Here is a 22,571-nt window from a genome sequence, read left to right on the forward strand (position 1 = left end):
ACACACACACACACACACACACACACACACACACACACACACACACAGGGCTGAGGAGCTATAGGCCAACAAGGCCTCAGAGGGAACCAACCCCCGCCATGGGTCAATCTTGGACTGCTGGCTTCCGGGATAAAGAGTCATGAGAAAAATCTATTTTCGTTGTTGAAATTCTCCAGCCTGAGGTGCTTTGTTATGGCAGCCCTAGCTCATTGGTGGCATCTGGGGCTCTTTCAAGGCATTCAAGAAGTACCCACCCTTCACATTTGCAGATCTAATCGTTTAGGCCATGAGACATACCTTTACCCCAGAGAAAACTTGTTTTGCCAGGGTGAATCAGCTGCCCTCTCCATGCCCTTTGCACTCAACGCTAGCAGCAGAAATACAACCCAACCCTTGTGGCTGCACAAACTGTTTGCCAGAGGACCCAGCGCTTACAGTCTGGTGTTTGCATGTAGCTGCGAAGATCTTAGCACTCACTTCCGCTCAAGGGAAAGCAGGAAGCCTTTTTTTTTGGGGGGGGGGGGGGCGGGGGTGAGAGGCGGGAAGGGCAAGGAAGGTGCTCAGCTAAGGCACCTGAGGAGAAATCACAGGCTATTCATTTCTCACTCCTCCTGGGTGAAACAGTGGAGTGAGCTTTGAAACGGTGCCTCTGGACAAATGGAATCTATTCTTCTAGATGCTATCTCGCACACCGTGTACCACAGTGGAGAGAGCAAAGTCCAGGCAAGAATGGAGGAGGTAGACAAACCAGTCTGGAAGAGATCTGCCTCACTTCAAACTCCCTTCTGGAGGCAGGGGACCCCCCCTCCCGGTTGCTAAGCAACCCAGGCTGAACAAACAGGCTCCTGGGGCCTTCCCCTTCTGGTGCCCCTACTCCTGCATTCATTTGTCATGGGGAGGGCAGCCTTACAGGGAGCCTGCCCCCCTTTCTCCCAGGCCCCAGCTGGCAGGAGAGGTAACGCTAGTTTGAGATCACTCGAACAGGGCCTCCTTCCTTGGGTCGCTCTGCTCCCCAGGCCTTGGCGGGCTTCAAGTGTCCCCCAGGCACCTGCTGAGGCCATACGCTGCCTCGCACACGCCGCCCTGTGCCGCCCAAGCAAACCACCGTAAGATCAACCGGTGTGTTTGTCCACGGCGCAGTCACACCCTGGCATATGGCATCTCAGACTGAGACCCTGGGATGCCAGAAGAATTGGGATGCCTGGAGCGCGGGTGTAGGTTGGGGGTAAGGCCTACCGAGGGTGCAGGTAAACGCGACATCTGCTTCTTTGCACCCATCTCCGCAATTTCCAAGACGTTTGCCAAATTCTGCTTTTGAACTGAAAATGCCTAACAGCAAAGAAAACAGCCTCCCTTCTGTGCTGGCCATGTTTTGGTACTGAAATTCAGATCCCCGTAGGAAATAAATATTTTGAATAAAAAAAAAAAATTTTTTTTTCCCAAAACCGTCTTTCAGCGGCGCGTAATTGGCTCCCCGCTTTTCCTGGCTAAGTTTGCCTGCTTTCTTCTGTAGCCTCCACATTCCTCCACCCTGGTGCGCATGGGAGATCTGTGTGTGTGTTTGGGGGGGCAAGCATTGTTGTAGAGAATAGGGCTCTTTCCCTGGCGGTCCAGCTGTACAGTGGGACTCTCAAAGACCTCCTGAATAGACAGAGTGTCAGGGTGCAAGAAAAATTCTATTAACACTTTGCAAAATACAACATCTAAGAAGTTGCTGGAGAGAAAGGGAAAGAGGGGTTGGGAGGGGGATCAATATGGATAAGTCTCAGTGCTGGGGGGCTGGGGGGGCTTTTCAGTGGTTGCAAAACACTTATTAATTCAGAGAAGCCATCAATGCGATGGAAATCTGGCAGAACAGCAAGAGCCGAAACCAGGAGCATTTGAATACACAAAGACTGAATAGAATGAAAACCTCGGCCTCACATACGGGCCTGTTTCTCACGGTTCTTGGAGAATCAAACAGAAGCAGCTTGTGCAAGTCTCCGTCAACAAGAAATGAGGGGTACAGACGAGGTGACTGGTGTCAGTGCCAGAGCCAGCTAACTGTTAGCAATCTCAGCCTGTCTCACAGGAGCACCTGCACAGAGGCACATACCTGAAACTCGCATGAAGGAATTGGCTGCGCCATCACGGGCCTCCAAGAAGGGTTGTGTGCAGGGTTAGGAAGCTACAAGTTGCTGTTTTTCTGGCCTCAGGAAGAAAACATCATTGACCTTGTAAAATGCCCCTTGAGGGACATGGCCCTGGACCTTATAATCAATGCTCTACGTGGGCAATGCTTTGCATGTTACCGCACAGATTTCCTTGTACCAGAGGTGGCAACCTGCAGGCCTACCTGAGGGAGAGAGGGGAGAAGAGCAGGTGTTGTAACCTTAGGTAGTTTGTTCCATGCCCTGGCACTAGTCTGGTCTGTTCTAAAGAGAAGTTTATTCCAACCATGAGAAGTCTATAGTACTGACCCAAGGCAGGTTCGCACGGAGCCCCATCTTCCCGAGTGGCCTATCTTTGGGAATGGAAAAGCAAGGTCATGGGACTTTTAGATCAAATAGTTGGGAAGGGGCCACTCTCTGACTTGAGCCTGGCACATCTAGAGTGTTGTGTTTCTGGCTATGGAAGGTTCTAGTAAATTTCCCTCATCAAGGACTGCATACCAGTGGGAGGGGAGCAGCATTGAAAGTCTCTGGGACCATTACACATATCAGATTTGCCCAGAGGCAGTGGCCCACTGACCTTTTGGGGCACCGCAGGATTTCTGTACCAGTCTCAGATCCTGCAGGTACTCCTACTGGCCTGTGGCCTCTTTTCCCGCCCTACTGCAAACAGTGATGGCCCAGAACAAAGATATTAAAGACACTGGCCAGAGGTTGCTTTGTCCTCTAAAGACTATTCATATCCATGCCATACGGTGACAATTCCCGAGAGAACCTGCTGGGTGTAGTGGCAGTCTCTCCTCTACTTGTGCCTCTTCTCTTGGCCACTGATTATCTAACATCCTAAAGAGCTGATAATGGAACCAATAGTGGAAAAGATGATAAAGAGAAGGGTTTCTTAATGTCAATTAAGATGCCCCTGGACCAAAACAGTACAATTCTAGTGTCTGCCTGCATGATGGAAACTTTCCCTGTGTCACATAAACCAAGACTGGCAGTCAACCCAATCTTGACTTTAAAATCTAAGTTAGTGGCAACATAATTTGCTTCTACACACCCTGCATGTATCAGCACTTTCTACTTGCAAAGCATTAGCCTAAATACAAACAGGAGGCAGGTCCCAGGGCTCTGTTGGACAGGTTGCAATAATAACCCATCACCCAGTAATTTTGTAGTTTCTCTCCCCCAAAGAGAGGAAGTCTATTTTCCCATCGTTTGTAATTGGACATATGGCCAATAAAGTGAGCTGGAGATGTCTGTTTGGAGTCTGGCCTGAAGCAACTCAGCATGCTTCCACTTTCTCTCTCTTGGACCTTGGCCATCACCATGACAGGGGCATGCCTGGGCTGGCCTGATGAAGGATGGGACATGAGACACAGGTAGGTGGTGCAAGACAGCTTACCCCATTTTCCTCAACTGAGACCCAGGTGAGACCAGTTAAGATCAGTAAACTGCTCCCAGTGTGCTCCAGACAGCAACTACTGCTTGCAACTGAGCTCCTGGGTTTATTACACAGCATCTCTGCGGCAGGAGACAATGCATACTTGACCCCTATTCCTAACATAAGTAAATAACTCGAAAACAACACCTTGCATTCAGAAGATGCATTTTTAAATAACACTGAAGAGGAAACAAAGGCAAGGGAAAAGGCAGAAGGGGAAAATGCTGAATGAGGGTCAAATATTAAACCACCAGCTTCTACAATGAAAATGGAACCTTCCAGGTGGACACAGGTAGGACCCTGCTTCTAAGTTTCATCCCAGCAGCAAGGGTAAAGACCTAGGTCCTAGAAAGGCCAAGAGAAAAGGGCAATATGTTTCTCAGCAAACGAGCACTGTGAAGACTCAGCAATAATTACCACTCAGAGCCAGTGGGGGGAAGCCTTGCTAATACTGACTTCTTTAACAAATGAACGAACCCTCGTTCAAATGCCTCAGAGAATTAATATGAGCCAGACAGTTCCACTGGGTGATTCTGAAGTGGTCAGACGGTGTTGACTGTATCCAAAGTTCAGACTTGACTTGTCCCAGCTCATGTTGGCTGAACAAGCAGCCTTTAAGGTCACAATGCAAAAATGCCTGTGCAAGGGAAGGTCACAATTTTCTTTGTCCACTTAGCTGAGCTCAGTCCCCTGGACTGTTGTTCTGCCAGAATGTAGCAGAATTGCCTCCCTAATGCAGAGCAGGTGAGAGAAGGCAACCTGATTGGAGAACACAGAAAACATGGTCCCAGGAGAGGGCTAAAGATAAAAGAGCTGCTGGTATTGACTCAGCAGGAGCCAGGAGCAAGAGATCAAGACAGGCATGCCACTCAGAGGGCCCAGATTCTCACTCTAGCTTCACAGTGTCTCGGGGAGTTCAAGGCACCTCCTTGTCTGTCCCTTGGTAGAACCCGAGAACAGAGGGAAATTGTATGAGATGGCCTCTGAGATCCAAGGGCAAGGATTCTACAGAGGATGCAGAGAACAGGCTGCAGAATATGCTAGAAAAGTGGGGGAACAGTCAGAGACTATAACATCTGAGACCAAACTCCCCACTGAAAACTGTTTCCCTTTGAAAACTGTTCTGTGAGGCTGTTCCAAAGCTTTGCTGTGGTCAACACACACCCTAAGAAGCTTCCTACTCCTCCTGGGACACCGGCACACACACCCACACAGCATACCTATTGAGAACAAAGCAGGAAACCATACTTCAAATGGTCCTCAAACCATCTGGCCAGATTCAAGGAGGGAAAAGTGGGACTCTTCCCCCAGAACAAATGCCTTTAGATTTCTCTTCCTGTTCCCACAGTGATGCTTCAAGAGTTTAAATCAACACCCGTAAATGCAGGACATAGTGATAGGTTAGTGCATGGAGCTTAGAGGCCTTCTTACACTTTGTAAATTCAAGGCACTGAAGCTTTTGATGTGGGGAGACCACCCAGTAAATGGTGCCAGAGCCTCCTCTGTGTCAGGTGTGGGTCATTGCTACTTCAACCACTGTGTCTAGACTAGAGTGGCTCCTGCCACAATCCTAAGGCAACCACAATCCTAAGGCAACCATGTCATCTTCTGAGGCTGAACTTCTCAGTATACAGAGAGGGGGTGGTGGCTGTGTTAACTACTGACAGAGAGAACAGGCAGAAGAGAGTAGCCTGGAACCCCCCCCCCCCATTAAATTCATGCTGCAATTTGCACCAGTGGTTTCAGCCTTGACCACTCCCAGGAACACCAGAGGTGCTACTGACAACACTTGTCCACTCACAGCAGATGTGTCTAAAATAAGCTCGCTGGTATTAGTGGGCCTTAGGGGAGGCAGGATACTTCATGTAAGGGACAACATTCGCCCCATTTCTTGTCAGGATCTTAGTCTAAGAAAACCACGATTTTGTTCTGAAGTAGCAACTGAACTGAGAACTCTGCATTTTTGAGACGGGGCCTCAAATGCAGCCTAGGCTGCTTTTGAACTCTTATGTAGCCCAGGATAACCATGAGCTCCTGGTTCTTCTACCATCTAAGTGCTGGTATTATAGGTCCCTGGCACAATTCCTGGTTTATTAGGTGCTGGAGAGGAAAACCAGGGCCTCCTACATGCTAGCCAAACACTCCTAACATGTGACTTAACATTCCTAGTCCTGAACCTAGGACTTTTAAGACAACCTAATGAAGCCACTGCTTCCTCGACCGAGTAGCCTTGGTCTTCATATCAGCACATGAGAATCAGATTATCATCAATCCTCTAAGCACTGTCCCACTGCTCATCACGGGCCTGGCCTGGTCCTCCGCCCCATCTAGGTTCCCACCTCCCCAGCTGCTGTCAAGAGAACTCTCTTGCCACTTCTCTGTGCATTCACCCCTGGAAGGTTCCAGCAACAAAGGTGCCCTCAGGGCGTCTGTTCAGCCTCTGCTGCCAGACACTGCCTGTTTCATCGTAGAAGTCCAACACTCCAGCTTATAGACATCAGCCTCCAGAACTTGCTTGTTTTTATTCACTCATGCTCACGCGTCCTTTGAAAAGCGGGACGATAGACTGCTTGGTTTCTTCTACATTCTTTTTCTGAAATGTGGTAAAAATACAAGTTTTATGGAATTTGCTGTTTTAGCCACGTCTTCGGCATTCGGTGAGCAGGCACTCGGTGCATTTCCTGAACATCTTCATTAAAGGCTCTCAAGACTTTTGGCCAGCATATTCCACCCTCACAACTGTGTCCTCTCAGTCCCATTTTTCTTACTTTTGTGTTTTTGTTTTTTTAACCCTTGTGGGACCATTTACTTTCCCATGTCACTAATGTAAAACCAAACCCCGAAGTTCATCAGATAGGAGTGTTAGGGACACTGTTCCGGGGTGGGAGGGCAGAGGCTGAAGGGTGTGGGCACCTTCCTACAGCAAGGCCTCCTGCTCAGCTGGTCCAGATGCAGATTTTACTTAGGAAATTCTCCCACCCAACAGTGATGAATACTGTTTACTACAGCTTAAAGGGAAAGCTGCAGAGCTTATTTAGTTCTTGCGGCAGCTCTGCAGTAGACCCATTTTGTAGGTGAGGAAATCAGAGCTGCCCAGGCATATCACACCCAAGGAACAGTGCGGTCAGGATTTAAAACTGGATGAGTCCCTTTAGCTCCCTGTCTCCCTCCACTGTGTTCCCTTATCTTAAGGGAACTAGTCCCTAGAGCTAGTTCTAATGTCTTCTGGATGAACCAGCAAATGCTACCTCCTCTCCAGAGGTGATTATGTAACTTTAAAGGGGGGTGGGGGTGGGAAGGGGTGGTGGTTGGGGGCAGCCGAAGAGCTGAAGGAATAGGAGGACATAGGGGTTTCTTTCTTTGACACGGGCCAATTCTAAAAGCTGAGCACTAGTCCCAGGGCAAGAGCTGGAACTGGACAGGAGTCCTGAAAGTCAGACCAGGGCTCAGCCTGTGAGAGTCTACAGGGTGCAGTGAGCACTAAGACTGTATACGATGCCTCCATCCTAGGGCTGGCAGGAAGGGCTGCATGATGGCCACTGGGACCCTGGCTGAGAACACACTCAGCCTAAGTGAGGCTGGCCCAATTCATTGCCCGCCTGAGCAATCCTCTTGCTGCACCGTGAACATGAATACACACACATACCCACTGAAAAGTGGGTCATACCAAAGAACAACCACTAACAGGATCAGCATGCCCTTGGGGGAGCAGGCGCAGGAGGAACCATCTTGAAAGAGCAGGGACAGCAAGAGTCTGCCCTCTGAGGCTATGGCTGGGGTTAGGGCTCCCTGTCGGCTGTTAGATAAGGGCCTGGTCCCCAGCACCACCCCACGGAGGGGGTAGAAGGCAGTCTCTGGGGAGATATGAGTCAGGGCACTGAGAAGAGGTGAAGGAAGGGAGGTGGTGGGAGACAGACTGGGCATGAGCTGCTGGAGGAGAAGCAGTTGGATCCAGCAGGCTGACAGCTGTCACATGGAAATGGCATCTGGCCTAACGGCCTCTCGTGTGACGTTCCTTCGAGTGGCGGCTGCTGTGCTCTGGTAATCCAGTACCCGTTTTCAGGGCTGGCTGCTGAGTGTGTGCGTGCACGCATGCATGCAAGTGGGCTCTGGGGGAGGGGAGGGGCAGGCAGGCTACTGAATGCGCCTTTCTCCCTGTTTCCAACCTCTCCCATCAGGCCTCACCTACCGTGAAAAAGGCCCAAACCTGCCAGCTCCAGAGGAGAGGGGCCCATCATTAGGGGAGTGTTGATGTGCCGTAACAGTCTCTTGCATTCCCATTAAACAAATACTAAACTGCTAATTGCCAAAATGGATCTGCACGACTCTGACCGAACAGGGGAAGGGTTTATAATTACCAAGTGTGAAAATGCACAGCCTGTAAATAAGAACCTCATCTGTCCTAATACGGGCTGATATTGATGGGCATGAAATAAACATCAGGACCAAATGGAAAAATCATCCACATCTCCTGTGGCCAATGCAATCTCGGACGGTGACAAGCGTGGCTGCAGCCATCCACTCACTCAGGGAAGGGAAGAGGGGGAGGAGCGGCATTTTGCAGGCTTGAGAAGCCCAGGTTCCAATCTCCAGTTCCAGTCCCTCGGGCCATGTGCCACTTCTTTCTGACTGCAGAGCAGGGAGGGAAGCCACACAGCTGATGGCGGGACGAGGGCCCGTCTGGACCGGCAAGGGACTTCTGTGTGCACAAGCCTCCCTCTACTCTGTTCTTTTAGGGACAAGAGCGGGGCAGGTGGGGAAGCAGAGGAGATGACAGCTTAGCCAAGGTGGCCAGAATTATTTATGCACTTAACTATGAAGCAAAGGAGAGCACTGCCACAGGCTCTGAGTCAAGCCCGGCACTCTCCTAGCTTTGCTGTTCTGATAAGTTGAGCCAGATCTTGAGAGGAGTGGGGAACTGGGAGATGAAAGGAATCTATATTACTTCAGAACTGTCAGAGTCACAACCGAGGTTTACCCAGGGGCTGCAGCTCCACTCCAGTGCTCTAACCCCTTCTCTTAGAACATCTGCATTCTTCTTGGCTCTAAAGAGTCAGAGCACCTCTCTCCCCAGCCCCCCCCCCCCCCCCCCCCGGATGAGCTGCTAGGTCTGACCTCAGCAGTGGAAGCACTTAGATGCCTGAAATAGAAACGTGCTCTGCTCCACAGCCCAGTTTTGGCAGGAGGCAGGATTCTGTGAGCTGTGTGGCACCACGTACCTGAGTGAGTGTTCCAAGCATTGCTCATCCCCCAAATCCTCTCTGGGTCTTGATGGAATCAGCCCCAGATCCCTATCCCCTGGGACACCTAATAGCCAATCTCCCTGGCACCTGGCCCCAAAGTCACCTCAGAGTCCTGGGTCAAAGACCACTCCTCCCCTCATGGGTTACTCAGGTCTAATGCTGACCCTAAACCTTGTCCAAAATCAGCCAAATGAAGGAAATGGTGAGTGATTGTTTTTAAAGACATTCTACACAATCCCTTTAAAATTCCCCCAAACATCTCCAAATAATGGCTAACAGAATGCTACTGAGAACAAACTTCAAGTGCTGCTAAGGTTAAGGGTTCGGTTGCTTGGTGTCTTCCTGTTCAGAGAAGATCATAACTGCTCTAAGGCAGACAGAAGGAGCACAGGAGTCCAACCCACCCCTCACTTTCCAGAGGAACCACAGCACCCAGTTTCTGGTTTCTGTGGCTATAGATAGTGACATAGAGTGAAAAGAACCGGAGGCAGCCTTATAAGTCCAGGATTCGGATCCTATTCTACCACCCCCATCCTTGGGAAGGCTCTGAAGGGTGAAAAGAGAACAATGATCATTGTTTATCTTCTCCTCTGCCCCGGAGAAGTAGAAACTATTGACACAGTATCCAGGAAGGCATTTGGCCAGTGGTCTGTTATTGCCATTAAGCATCCCAGCACCAACGCACACGGATATTCATAATTATCTGTTAGGTAAGGGATGTGTCATGGACTAAAAGACTTTGTATTGATCCCACCCAGTCTGATCTAGTGAAATCAGTATGGAGGAGTGAAGTTTAACTACACAAGCCTGCTTGGCTTTATGAACTATGCTGCAAAGGATGCAAATACAGTGTATTTTAGAAGCGCAGAGGGAAACAATGGTGAAGCATCCTACAATGGAATTCTCAATACGAAAAGAAACACACGAGCCACAATACGTAACTTGCATGGATCTCTTGGAGGAAATTATGCTGATGAAAAAAATAACAGTATCAAAGGCTGTCTGATTCTATTTCTATAATGCTCAGAATGACAAAGCTAATGTAATGGAAAACAGCTCAGGTCTACGTTAGTGGGGTTAGGGGCGGGACAGGATGTGTATTAAGAAACAAGGTGGGATGTGTGAGTGTGTGTGTGTGTGTGTGTGTGTACGCAGCAGAACAGTCATGAGTATGATGACAGCCATTAGAATACTCACATAAACATTTTCTTTTCTTTCCTTATTTTGTTTCTTGAGATAGGATTGTAGGAAGATGGGTGAAGGGCATACAAGAACACTACGTGTGTGTACACATACACACATAACAACATATATACTGTGGTACCTTATCTACCAAAGAAATTGAACTTGCACGGCAGAGTATTATCAATAATGGTCATAATGGAGGCTTTCGGTGGAATGGAGTTGGGTTAGCTGGCCTAAACTATGTACACACCTGTGACCCATAATTGACTCTTATGGGTTTGAGGGTGAGGTAGCCAAAGTGTCCAGTAAGTTTCTTTGGAAGTGATGAAGTCAACCTAAGGGCCCCTCATTCCCTCTGTGGCTCTCTTAGGGTGGAAATTTCTAGACTCCTCATTAGATCCAAACTATGACTCTGGTCTTGTTAAGTGAATATTGTCAGAATGACTGTTTTTCCTACTTCCCAAGCCACACAATTCCCTAAAGGAAAAAGAAGGGCAAGAAAAAGCCCACAGCCAGCATCTTACCCCCAAAAACAGCAACAAAGTACCAACTCAGGCTGCTTCAGGACCCAACAGGCAGCTTTTCCTTTCATTTATTTCTACATCAACACTCCACGGATATAGAACGCTCTCATTTCAGGAGCTGTCAATTTGCTTTAGTGCTGTGGTTTTCATCTGTTTTCGGTAAGAAGGAATTACAAAGCAGGCAAATGAAATAACACAGAGCAATCTAACATATTTCAGCGACTCAAATTGGGACCAGGGAAGGAGGAAATTAAACAAGGATGACAGGCCACCGGGCACACCTGTGTGAGGCCTACTGGCTCCCCACCACCCACGCCCCGAAACTCTGAAGCTGCCAACTATGCTCTCTGCCTCACCCTGACCCTTCAGATCATGTACGTATGCTGTACAACCTATATGGTATATTGTTTTCTAAAGCAGAAAAGTCTCGTAAACTGTGGCTGAACTGTCAGCTGCTGTTCCTTTAAATGGCCTGTGAGAGATAGCAGGGGCCGGAAGTCCGTCCCTATACATTTACCTCTCTTCCTTGGCAATCAACAGAGACACATGCTTCCTGCAAGCCAGGCCATGTGAGAAGCGCTCACTGCATCAAACCTGAGGGGTTGACGACAGGAGAGCTTAAAACAAGCCAAAGAGGACCTTCTGTCCCTGGTCTCCTCTTGGGGGGTGGCTATGCCTCCTAAAGACTTCTGGCAAATTCAGCTCAATTTTTGCTTTTAGTTAAATTGTTGCTCGGTTGCTTAGATCTGTATTTTTTTCCCCCTTAGCTACAGAACTGAAGATGAGCTAAGAAAATGTTAGGGATTACAGAGCCAAGATGCTCTGCCGGCCTCTGCAGTCACGTGGCTGCCCCTTGAGTACCACAGGTGAGGGCGGAAGGTAGGTGACAGCCCAGGGGATCAGGTTCCTTTGAGGCTTTGAAGTATAGCGGGCCCCCACCCCCCAATCACCATTAATTGAAGATCCAGTGGCAGACGTGGTACTGACTCTGGCAGAATGCTCCTGTGTGCCAGGTTGGCCGGCCCACTTCTGGGGCTGAAACTGACTCTACAGGAAAGCACGAAGGGTTCTGTCCTTCCCTGGACAGAGTGATGGATAGCCTCCAATGGCTCAAGACTGATCAGTACCCCGAGGGCTGGTCACCACACAAAAATGGAGCCCTAGAACACAAGCACCTGCCCCCTGGCTTCAGGGCCTGGGTCCCATCCCCCACCTCTGGTAGAGCAGTGGAGGCCTAAGGGATGGAGCGCTGCAGTTCTGGTAACATGGACTGTACCAAGAGACTTTACTTCTTTGTATGTATGTATGTATACATGTTCACATGGCTGTATGGAGTTATGACTATATCAGTGTATTGGGTACATGTGTGTGAAGGCCAGAGGTCAAGGTTGGGATGTCTTCTTCCATGGTTCTCCACTTCATTTTCTGAGACAAGGTCTCTCACTGACCCTGGAGCTCACTGATTCAGCTAGGCTGCCCAGCCACCCAGTTTCTGAGATCTGCCTGCCTCTGCAATCCCCAAACCCCAGCACCGGAGTTACACACATGTGCTGCCATGTCTACCCTTTACAAGGATGCTGGGTGATCTGAACTCAGGTTCCTCTTGCTGGCACAGCACGTGTTTTATTGATGAGCCATTGTGCCAGTTTCCGTAGGCCTGTTTCTAAAGGCATTTGCTGGAAACACCGACCTGTCCCAGCCCGCTCCAGCAGCCTTCAGCACTTTATGTGGCTTTTAAAACTATGAAACTATAAAGAGGGCAGGGCAGACACAACACTATGAGCCATACCAAAGGAAGCAAGATAATTTTCTTTAAACTATTAGGGCAAGAAGAAATGGGTGCTCAATAGGAGCCACTACTCCCAACACCCACCCCATGCTGACAGAGAAGGTTCCAGGAGCCCCAGGTGCCCCTTCTCCCAGGGCTGTCTACAGAGCAGTGTGAGAAATCCAACAACAGAAGGGGTTAAAGCCCCAGGGGACTGCAACTGAGGAAAACTGAAAAGCCTCATGGGGCAGAGCCAATTTAAGAATGAGGAACACGCCCCTGTTGCCTCCCTTGCCTGAGACTGAAAAAGCAAGCTGAAACAAAAGTTTAAACCAAAGGACTCACTTGATGGCAGCAGAAGGAAGCGCTGGGGCAGGAGGACATTTCAAAAAATGACACAGGCCTTAGGGGTGGGAAACGTTTAGGAAAACCAAAAAACTCTTAGGAAGGGGCTCCTACAGTGACACATACAATGCTGCTGCTGGGAGTTTCTCAGGTTGGCAACAGCATGGGCTAGAGTTAAGGAAGAGCAAAAGCATCCCTAACAGGTATTGTGCCTCTGTGACTCCACATTTGCTCCTCTGTGGGCCAAACAATGTGGACAAATGAATGAATGCCCTTTAGAACTCTCCTGGCACTTCCGTTCCGCTCAAGAGAAAAAGTGTTTAAGACAAATGTTCTCCAGACGGCCGAAATTTCCCCCCCTCACTCTCCATGTTTAGTTATGTATTAGGATGCTTCAGCGAGGCTATTTTCAGACTTTCACGTGAAACAGTAATACTTAGCACTTCCAATTCATCTCCCAAGCAGTTTTCAAATGTCAGCTCATTAATTCCCCTGTACCTTCGAGGAGCTGTGCTGTGCCCCATCACTCAGACCAGAAAGGCAGAGGTGGAGCTGCTGAGGACCCCTGTCCAAGGCTGATCTAAATCAGGGGTGCTCTCAACCAGGCCCCAAGAACCATTTTCATTACAGTGATATACTTCTCAGGACTGGAGGGCTGTGTCTAAGGGGATGGGTCTCAGCGACGGCCCTGGAGCTACTTGTCACTGTGGGAGTTAGCAGAATCCTGAGGACCCAGCCCCGATCACCTCACAGAGGCAGGTGAGCACCTCGAAGATGGATGCCCAGAAGTGTCCACCCTATGGCTGTTCTCAGCAGGTGCCCAGCAGCTCTAGAGTCCTGCCTCCTTCTCAGTCCTGCTAGCCGATCAGTACCATCTGGTGTGCTGGGGGCTTCTTCTGCTGCCCACACATCTAAGAACAATACCATTACTTTCTGGGACAAACCACAAGCTTGGAGGAGGTCTTCTTGAGAGAGATATATGGTATGGGGACGTGGTTCAGTGGTAGGGCCCATGTCTAGAAAGCAGGAAGCCCTGGCAGGCAGGAATTGCACACCTGCAATTCCAGCACTGGAGAAGTAGAGTCAGGAAGATTAGAAGTTCAAGATGATCTTTGAATGCATAGTCTGTTTCATGAAGCCTGGGCCCTATGAGACTCTACTGAAAGAAAAAAAAAAAAAAGACAAAACAAAAAGACTCACAGAGGTGTATAGTGGCACACAAGTGAGACAGGAGTATCACGACTTTAAGAACAGCCTGGGCTACAAAACAAGATTCTGCCTGAAAAATGAATAAATAAAATTTGAAACATAAAAAAGAGTGAGACGTGTGTTCTCTTGTGTGGCTTCTCTTCTTTTCCTATAAGAAAAAAACCTCCACAAGCCTTTGCAGCCAGCACCAAATCTTTTAGTCCATGGGAAACACCCAGAGCCAATGCGGCACTCAAGTGAATTCTTTTCATTCATCGCTCAACAATGAGAATGGAAGATTCCTGTCACTGGAGTCAATCCTGGGCCAAACAGGTTGCCCTTCCCTGGAGCAAGACATCAACTTTCAGGGCCCTGGACTCTGGGTTGCCTGTGCCCAGCTGGCAGAAGATGAAGGAGTGGTCAGTGTGTGGCCTTCTGAATCGCTGTCCAGCCCAAAGGGAAGGAAATGGGACAGGATGGCAGTCCCTTGTCCTGGCACCTGGCACCCAATACAGCCCTTGCTAACCCATGGCAGCTGTCCTGCTAAGCCACGCCGACCCTGACATTTCAGCTGGTGTCAGCTGACTTGGCCCCATGTCTAAGGCATAGTTAAGACCCATGCAATGCAACCTCTGTCTCGGTGACTAAGAAACGCTTTGAGATTAGACACCAAATGCCTATTGTCCCTTTCAAGGGCATCACTGTGGAAGGCCCTGGCTTTACTTAACAAGATTGGATTGGAGTGAGGGAAATTTTAGGTGTGTGCGGGGGTTCCCTTCTTAGTTTGTTCTCAAGCCATGCAAGACAACTAGTTTTATTATTTTTGAATCCCATTATGTTTAAATCCAAAAACCAGCATAACTCAATCTTGTCCACAAGCCATCTGGAGCTAAGGTTGGTGGTGGTTTCCAAAACTCATGGCCACTTTCAAAGGCCAAAGATTTATCACCACAAGGGGACTCAGAAGAAAATGCCAGAGTATGATTCTGAGTCCTCAGCGAGCCCTGTGAACTCACACAAAGCAAAGCGAGGCTTGTTGGAATGAGTATGTAAGGATTCCTGCTTTGAAGAGGACACATTACATTTACAGGAAAAAGCCCAGGCCTTAATGCTTCTAGACATTCCGGAGGTTGAAAAAGAGACATGGACTTGTACCACACATACATATAGAAGAGGCAGAGAAACGCAACCCAGAATCTCAAGAAATCAATACAGAAGAATCTTAAAAGTGTGCAACACATATCTGGCCACAAAAGAATATTAAAGACGAAATAAAAGGAAGAATTAAGAAAGAATTCTTCCTAGCCTAATCCTAAGAAAAGGTTTACCATCTCATTGGACAACAGAATTATCACCCCAAAATGATTTGTGAATCTGGGCTGGATCTGAATTGAAGGTTATCCCTCAAGTATCCTCCGGCGCACATGTACACATACACAAACACACAGACAGACACACACGCCCCTCTTCAACAGGCATAAGAAGCAACTCCCATCTTTGCTTAAGCACATCCAGATGCAGCTATCTCAACATCTCTGGAAAGACAACAAGGCAGACCTCCTTTGACTGCACATCCTTTCCAAAGGACAGGCTTCTCCATGTTCCCTATACAATCAGGGAAGACCTCACATCACAAAATGGCTGCTTGGGAGACATGCCCGGGAAACACGGAATCATTGGCAAACCAAAGAGCGGATCCACGGGCTGAGGGAAAAGCACTGTTTATCCATTCACGAGGCATCTGGATCGAGAAGGAGGCCACAAGCTGTCTTTATCATATGTCTGTGCATACAAATACACAACGGAAAATTACAGGTCCTTCTCATCTACCAAATGAGCCATAATAACCCCCACAGGTTTCCCTGGGTCCTTAAGACACTCCTCTTGGAACATTTATCTTGACAGAAAAGCACAGGGCTGATGAAAGGCAAAGACAGGAGGCACCTTTCCCAGGGAGGCAGCTCTGATCAGGGCTAATTGCCCCATCGGGGTCCTGTCTGGCCAGGCCCAGGTGAGGATGTCTTAAAAAGAAAATGTGCCACCTCTGTGGGCCCTGGAGATAGGGAAGACCCATTCACTGTCTTTTGTAAGTGCCTGCTGGGTAAGTGTGCAGATAAGACCGGTATTACATTATGATGCTTCTTCATGCATGAAAGTCTATTTTTAAAGAGAGTTTGTGGGAGGGTGGCTGCCGGAAAGGGGGGCACGGCCAGAGGCCAGGAGGTAGAAAGGAAGGCTGCTGTAGTTAGAAAGGTCTCCACCACTGAATAAAACTGTGCCTTCCCTGAAGAGGAAAACTCATTAAAGTCCTTCCTCAGTATGCACTGAGCACAGGCATTCGGAGAAGCTGCTCTTTTGCCTGCATCGACACCAGTTCTTGAATGGGTATGTGATGCTTCCCAAACTGCCAAAGCCCTGACTTTAGATCATTTACCTCGACTTGCAGAGCAGTGTACAAAAATCACCTGTCTGCTTGCTGTATACCTGCACAGGCTGCTCGCCCAACGGCTGGTAGCCATCTTGGCTATCATTTCATGGTACTTCACTGCTCATGCTCAAAGATCCCTTATGACCTCATGCTGACCCCAGAGCACAAGGGTAGTGAGACTGACAATTCACAAACGCCAACAGGAGGTCACAAAGCACCACTTTTAAGGGCAAAGGCGAAAGTTCTTGATTTAATAATGGAGGGGAAAAAATGCGTGCTGAGGTAGTTGACTTAGCTTCAGTTTTGTACTGGGGGTCTTCGGGTGTATTCCTCAAGTCCCAGGGGGACTAGTGTATTCCTTCCTTTGCTGACCTCCTCCCTAACCCTTCTCTCGCTGTTTCTGCGCTTCTCTTCCAGGAAGTACTGACTACTACTTGCTCTTTCTTTCAGAGTATAACCGGCTACTTTTCTGAACACTCACTCTGAAGAACTTTTCGGGTTTCTACTGGCCATGGGGCCCTATCCAAGTACACATGGCCTAGAGCAGGTTGGACCAGTCTTCCCTTCCACCCTTGTATCTCTCTTTCCCCAGCAAGGGCATACCCTGTGATCCAGTCTGCAGGTCAACTGCTCTCTACTCAGTCCCCTCTGGCTCCTCCACGTATAGAAGGATGCATCCATTCTCCCATTCTCCATGGTGGGAGAAACAGAAAGGGGACCATGAAGAAATCCATGAGGTTCCTGGGCCTGGCCAGGATGGCCGGGCGCTTGGCCTTAGGCACAGGCAAGGGAGGAGGAGAACAGGGGTGAGCTGTGGGAGAGAAGGGGTCAGAGCAGGAAAGAAGCAAGCTCAGAAGGCAGCACTCTGGCATCAGCTACCCCCGAAAGGCAAAGGGGGAAGGAGAAACCAAAGCCTGAGGAATTCAGGAAGTTACAGTTCCTGCTGTGGAAGGAAAGACTTTGAATGAAAACCCTTCTGGCCTCGGCATCTCACTGTCTACTCACCCTTGCCCTAGACCAAAGGATCAATGGCACTTTTTGACTGACAGACAGAAAAGCAGTCTAGATCTGGAGAACTGGCTCCAGGGCTAAAGCGCTTGTCCCCAGAGGGGCACGGAAGCCCAGCTATAATCTCAACAGTCAGGAGGCGGGAACAGCCAAGCCCTACAAGTTGCCTGGTGAGATTAGCTGAATCAGTGAGCTCTGAGTTCAAGTGAGAGACCCCACGGCAATAGAGCAGGCAAGGAAGATATCTGACTGTCAATTCGTGTGTCCACACACACACGAGTACATGCATGCACGCACTCACACACGCAAATCACTTGCTCGCTCACGCACACGTTCACTTGCTCAATTCACTCACGCCACACATTATGTATTCAGCCAACAACCAAAAAACAAAAAAAAACAAACCCAACAACCAACAAAACAAAGACTTCTGGAGACTAACCACAGACTCTAAAGAATCCTCCTGATACACACAGTGATCTTGGAGCAGTTGAAACGTGTGCTTTCGGTCTGTCACATAGGGGTCTTGCAAACACGCTTTAGTTGTTTAATGCATGCGTTACATACACACAGCAGAAGCTGCTGAAGAGCAGGAGAGAATACCAGTTGATGTTTATTTATAGATTTTTCTTTTCACTTTCCACACCTTTTCTTAGCTCCGTGTGAGAAAGAGATAACATCTTTAATTTTTAGAAGGTACCAGGCAGGGGATAAAATGGTAAGGGACATTTATTAATTTGCAACTCTTTGTACCTCAATTATTGAGACTTCATCCCCAGGAACGCATTGTTCCTGCACAGCTGAATGCGAGGGAATTCCCAGACAGCCCTCTTTGGTTCCTTGGACTCACATCAGTCTCTAAGCCACCCCTGAACTGTGATTTATATGACAGCTTGGGAAAAGCCAATTGGGGACAATCAATGAACAGACAGAGACGGGTCTGGTGAACGTGCATGAATTAAAAGCAAAACTCCATTGTAATAGGAACAAGATTCTAATCACTACACCTAATTACAAAGAGGAGTAAATCACGGGGAAAAAATTAAGTGTCTCTTACAGAACAAACAAAGCAATTAGTCATAAACAGAAGCCCAGGGTCTGGTGAACAGGCTGGAACCCAGACCCCAGCCTAGCTGTACATCTGTCCCCAAGGCCACACCAGCATCATGGAGAGTGGACGGCACATGAGCACGTAACTGTGCTAAGGGAGGATGGGTGGCAGGCCTCTTCAGAACCTCCTAACCCTCGCATCATCCCCACATCAGGTTGGTGATGGGACCCAAACCTTCCTGGATGGCAAAGCAGTTTTACTGCCTTTATATGATCACCACCTCTAGTCAACATCCCATGGTTGTTAATGAGACAGAAATAAAAGCAGTAAATTCTTATTATGCTGGACACATTATCTGGTTCAAATATCACATTATGCCCTTGAGGGAGGCACTATTATCACCAGCATTTATAAACAAGGAAACTCAGGTCTTGAAGGCAGACCATCTTGGCTCTAGTCACCCTGTTTACAAGGGGGCAGAGTTTGGATTTAAACCCAGCAGTGGACTTCTAAGCCCGAGCCCTTAAACTCTGTGCCATATTCCTTATAAAATGGGAAAGGTAATGCCTACATCTCGCCAAAATATTGTGAGAAACTAGGGCCATGCATAGAGAAGATGACCTCTGATTCACACTGATGGTACTTCTTCCTTCAACCATAAACTGCATGAAAAAACAAAACAAACAAACAAAAGAGGATTCCTGGCTGAACACTGTGTGGCTGCAAACATAAAAGACTATTTGCTTTGGACAAGTCTAGCCCAGGCACTCAGATCCCTACAGCAAAAGCTGAGGCCGCTGTCTCTGGCCTGGCTGCTCCTTCCTATTAAAACCTCTAGGGGCCAACTCGGAGGTCAAAGGCTCTTGTCTCCAGGGTCACAGAGACTGGACTTCATATGTGACATGTCAGAACCCCACAGTGACCTCTCGCAAGTGCTAGAACAGGTACTTAACTCTCTGCGTGCTCAGCCAGAGCCATATTCTTTAGATGGGAATGAAATGAGATGGTTTCGATGAAACGGACACACACGGGAACAGGCCCAATGGTATGCTGTCTGTATATATAAAAGACAGAGTGTCCTCACTGATGTCCTCTCCCATCGTGCTAAGAAAGGAGGTCTCAGTCTAGAATCACCTACCCCCAAAAGTTACCTGCCTTGTTTTCCCTTTCAGGAAACCTGTGTGTGTGTGGGGGTCTGTAGCCAAAGGTCTGGGTTCAGATGCCCTTCAGTAACTAAGGGACCTCTGGGAAAGTTCCTAATGTCTCTTGGCTTTCTCTTGTCTATAGAATGGTAACGATGCTTTCTTAGCGTGTCTTAAGGTGGCCACATGGCCGCCTTTTATTTCCCACAGTCGGCCCCCACCTTCCCCATGCCAATACGTTCTTTACAATGTGACCTCGAGGTAGCCCCAAGCCAGAGGCAAGGTGTGGGCATCTCCATTCTAGGAGAGTCTGGGACTCACATGCACGACTTTCAAGTCTAGGCTTTTTTTTTTTTTTTTTTTAAAGGTATTTCTTTCTACCTGCTGGAACACACAGAGAAGCCCTAACTGTTGCATAAGGCCTCTGACTGCCTCAAGGCTGCCATGAGGCACCGAGGCTCAAACCACACACCAACAGGCCACTCAGAGAAGTCCTGACATTACTTTTGGCTGCAGCTTGACTGTCACCTCATGAGATGCTCTTGGCTAGGAGCACCTGCACAGATCCCTGCTCCAGAGAAGCCACCATTTATTTGATGATATGCTTCAAGCCAACAGGCTTTCAGATGACTCGAATACCATGTTCAGAAAAATGCGCTGGAAACCGATGGGTAACTACAAAGGACTACAAATGCTATAATAAGGTGAAGGATTATTTCTTCAAGTCTACCCTTGATATCTCTAGACTGGGATGCGTGCTAGAGATAGGGTAGACAAGTGTGTGTGTATGTATGTATGTATGTATGTGTGTATGTATGTATGTATGTATGTATGTATATATATTTGCATTATGTTTAGACTCTGAAAAAATACAATAATCAAATGAATGTTACCAATATGCAAAATGCATTCCCACCCCAGACAGGATCTCTCATTGTATAAGCTCTAATTGTCCTGTAACTCACTATGTAGAGAGCAGTGGCCTCAAAGTCACAAAAATCTGCCTGCCTCTGCTAGAATTAGAGGTATGTTCCCCATGCCTGATGAAAAACGACATCTTAATCCACCATCTTAATCTAACCCCCAAGCTTCACATATGCTAAGCAAATGCTTTACCGCCAAACAACAACTTCAGCTCTGTTGATGTCCTATAGGAGCTAATCCAGGGCTGGAGAGAGAGCCCTGCTGCCCTTGCAGAGAATCCTAGGTCAGGTCCCAGCACTCACACTGGGCAGCTCGAAATCCTCTGCAACTTCATCTCTAGGGGATCTGATACTCTCCTAACCTTTGCAGGCACTGTACTCACACACACACACAAACCCACGCAAAGAGACGTGCGTAACTAAAAAGCAATAGAGCTTAGAAAACAAAATTCCACGAGCTAATTAAAAACCGACTTTTCGGAGCTAGCCAGATGATTCCGTACTTTAAAGGTGCTTGCCAGGCAAGCCTAGTGACTGCGGTTCAAACCCCGGAGCTGACACAGGGGTGGAAGGAGAGAACTGACTCCAAGGACTTGTCCTCTTGACCTCCACCTGCACACAGGGGCTCACCACCCAACATGGATGCCCTGCTCCAGACCAGGACACCCCAAACTCCTCTATCTGTGGGAAAGAGGACACACTGCAGGGAGGAGTTAGAACCTAAATACCAAGTCTGGCCCCGTCCGCTTCCCACCCTGGTGCCAGAGCGAGGGAACACCATCCAGCAGCCACCGACCATGCAGGCCTGACGTGGCCGCAGGGCTGACGTGGCCGCCGGCCGTGCAGTGAAAAGCGCAGCTTTCACATCCTTATCCCAGCAGTTCCTGGGAGCAAATTGAGATCGCAAGGCCGTCAGCAGCCTGGGCGCTCATCATCTTGACAGATACTTAGCTATTCATTTAAAAACAAGCAAGAGAACAAGCGTCAGCTGTATTTTTTAATTACTCCTGGATAGAGCTGGGACTGCTCTGGCATAATTGGGGTACTGAGAAATTTTTTTTTTAACCCTCCCTTTGAAAGCCTTGTTGCAGCAAGAAAAATACTGTGTTTATTCTAATTAAAACCAACCCTTCTTTTAAATCATCTCAGCAATGGAAAGGCAAAGGCTGACATTTACCTTGTAGTGGGCAGTAGGAATGACTGTGGCGGGGCCGGCTCTGCCGTGAGCATGTCCCTGGGCATAACTCCCTTTCTTCAGCTATCAGTGCTCTCATCTATGAAGCCGGGGAACGTGAAGAGAATTCCGTGTGCTCTCTCTGCCTCTCATGTAATTTGAGGCCACTGCTGCCACGGTCTGTCCTGGGCGCCCAGTGGGGTGTACTGTGGGCCGAGGACCGTCTCTCTGGTGTGCACAGTGCTTTCAGAACACCGGGTGTCCAAAGCCAGCCTCTAAGGTAACACCCGGGCTGACCACTAGCCCTGGCAGTGAGGACGGCGCTGAGGCTCCCATCCACTGACCAGTCTGTGAAGCACACCTGGTGGCTTTGACACAGCCCCCAGCTGCCCTGAAGGCAGGACTCAGGAGTTGAGGGCTGAGGAATTTTCACTGGGGGCAGGGATAGGAGGCATTACCCCTGACTAGACATTTAGAAGGCCTCAGAAAAACTCAGGGGCACAGCCTGGGAATACAGACTTTAGTCTGAAATTCTGTCTTCTTGGTTTCTTGGGCCCATGACCCTGAGCAAGAGACTCTGCCTCAAAGGTTTCCCATTCTCGCCGCAGCACCTCAAGAGGAAGGCATGCAAAGTCCATCTCTATTTCCTGCCACATGCAGCTGCCAGGCAAGGGCTATTCCCGTCCCTGGCTTTCTTTTTTCTTTCTTTTTCAGTTTGGGTTTTTAGGAGTTAAGGTCTCATTCTGCACCCCAGGCTTGTCTGGAACTCATGCAGGCCAAGCTGCTCTGGGAACTTTCAGTCCTCCTACCTCATCCTTGTGAGTGCTGGGTTTGTAGACATGAGCCACCCTGAGCCTTTCCTTGGCTTTAAAGGTGGAGCAATTTGAAAAGCTTTTCAAAAAGCCCCAGTGTGACAGCTGCTTAGAAGATGAATTTGACAGGGGAAGGAAGGAAGAAGGAAGGAAGGAAGGAAGGAAGGAAGGAAGGAAGGAAGGAAGGAA

General features: G+C 48.6%; 1 protein-coding gene across 1 annotated transcript in view; it reads right to left on the bottom strand.

Annotated features, from left to right (window-relative positions):
* Positions 1–22,571, bottom strand: part of Msi2 (musashi RNA binding protein 2) — a gene marked incomplete in the record, with an annotated part of 308,813 nt that overhangs the window by 129,360 nt on the left and 156,882 nt on the right.

The sequence above is a fragment of the Psammomys obesus genome, unplaced genomic scaffold (genome assembly GCF_907164565.1).
Source record: "Psammomys obesus unplaced genomic scaffold, mPsaObe1.curated_primary_1811, whole genome shotgun sequence".
NCBI lineage: Eukaryota > Metazoa > Chordata > Mammalia > Rodentia > Muridae > Psammomys > Psammomys obesus.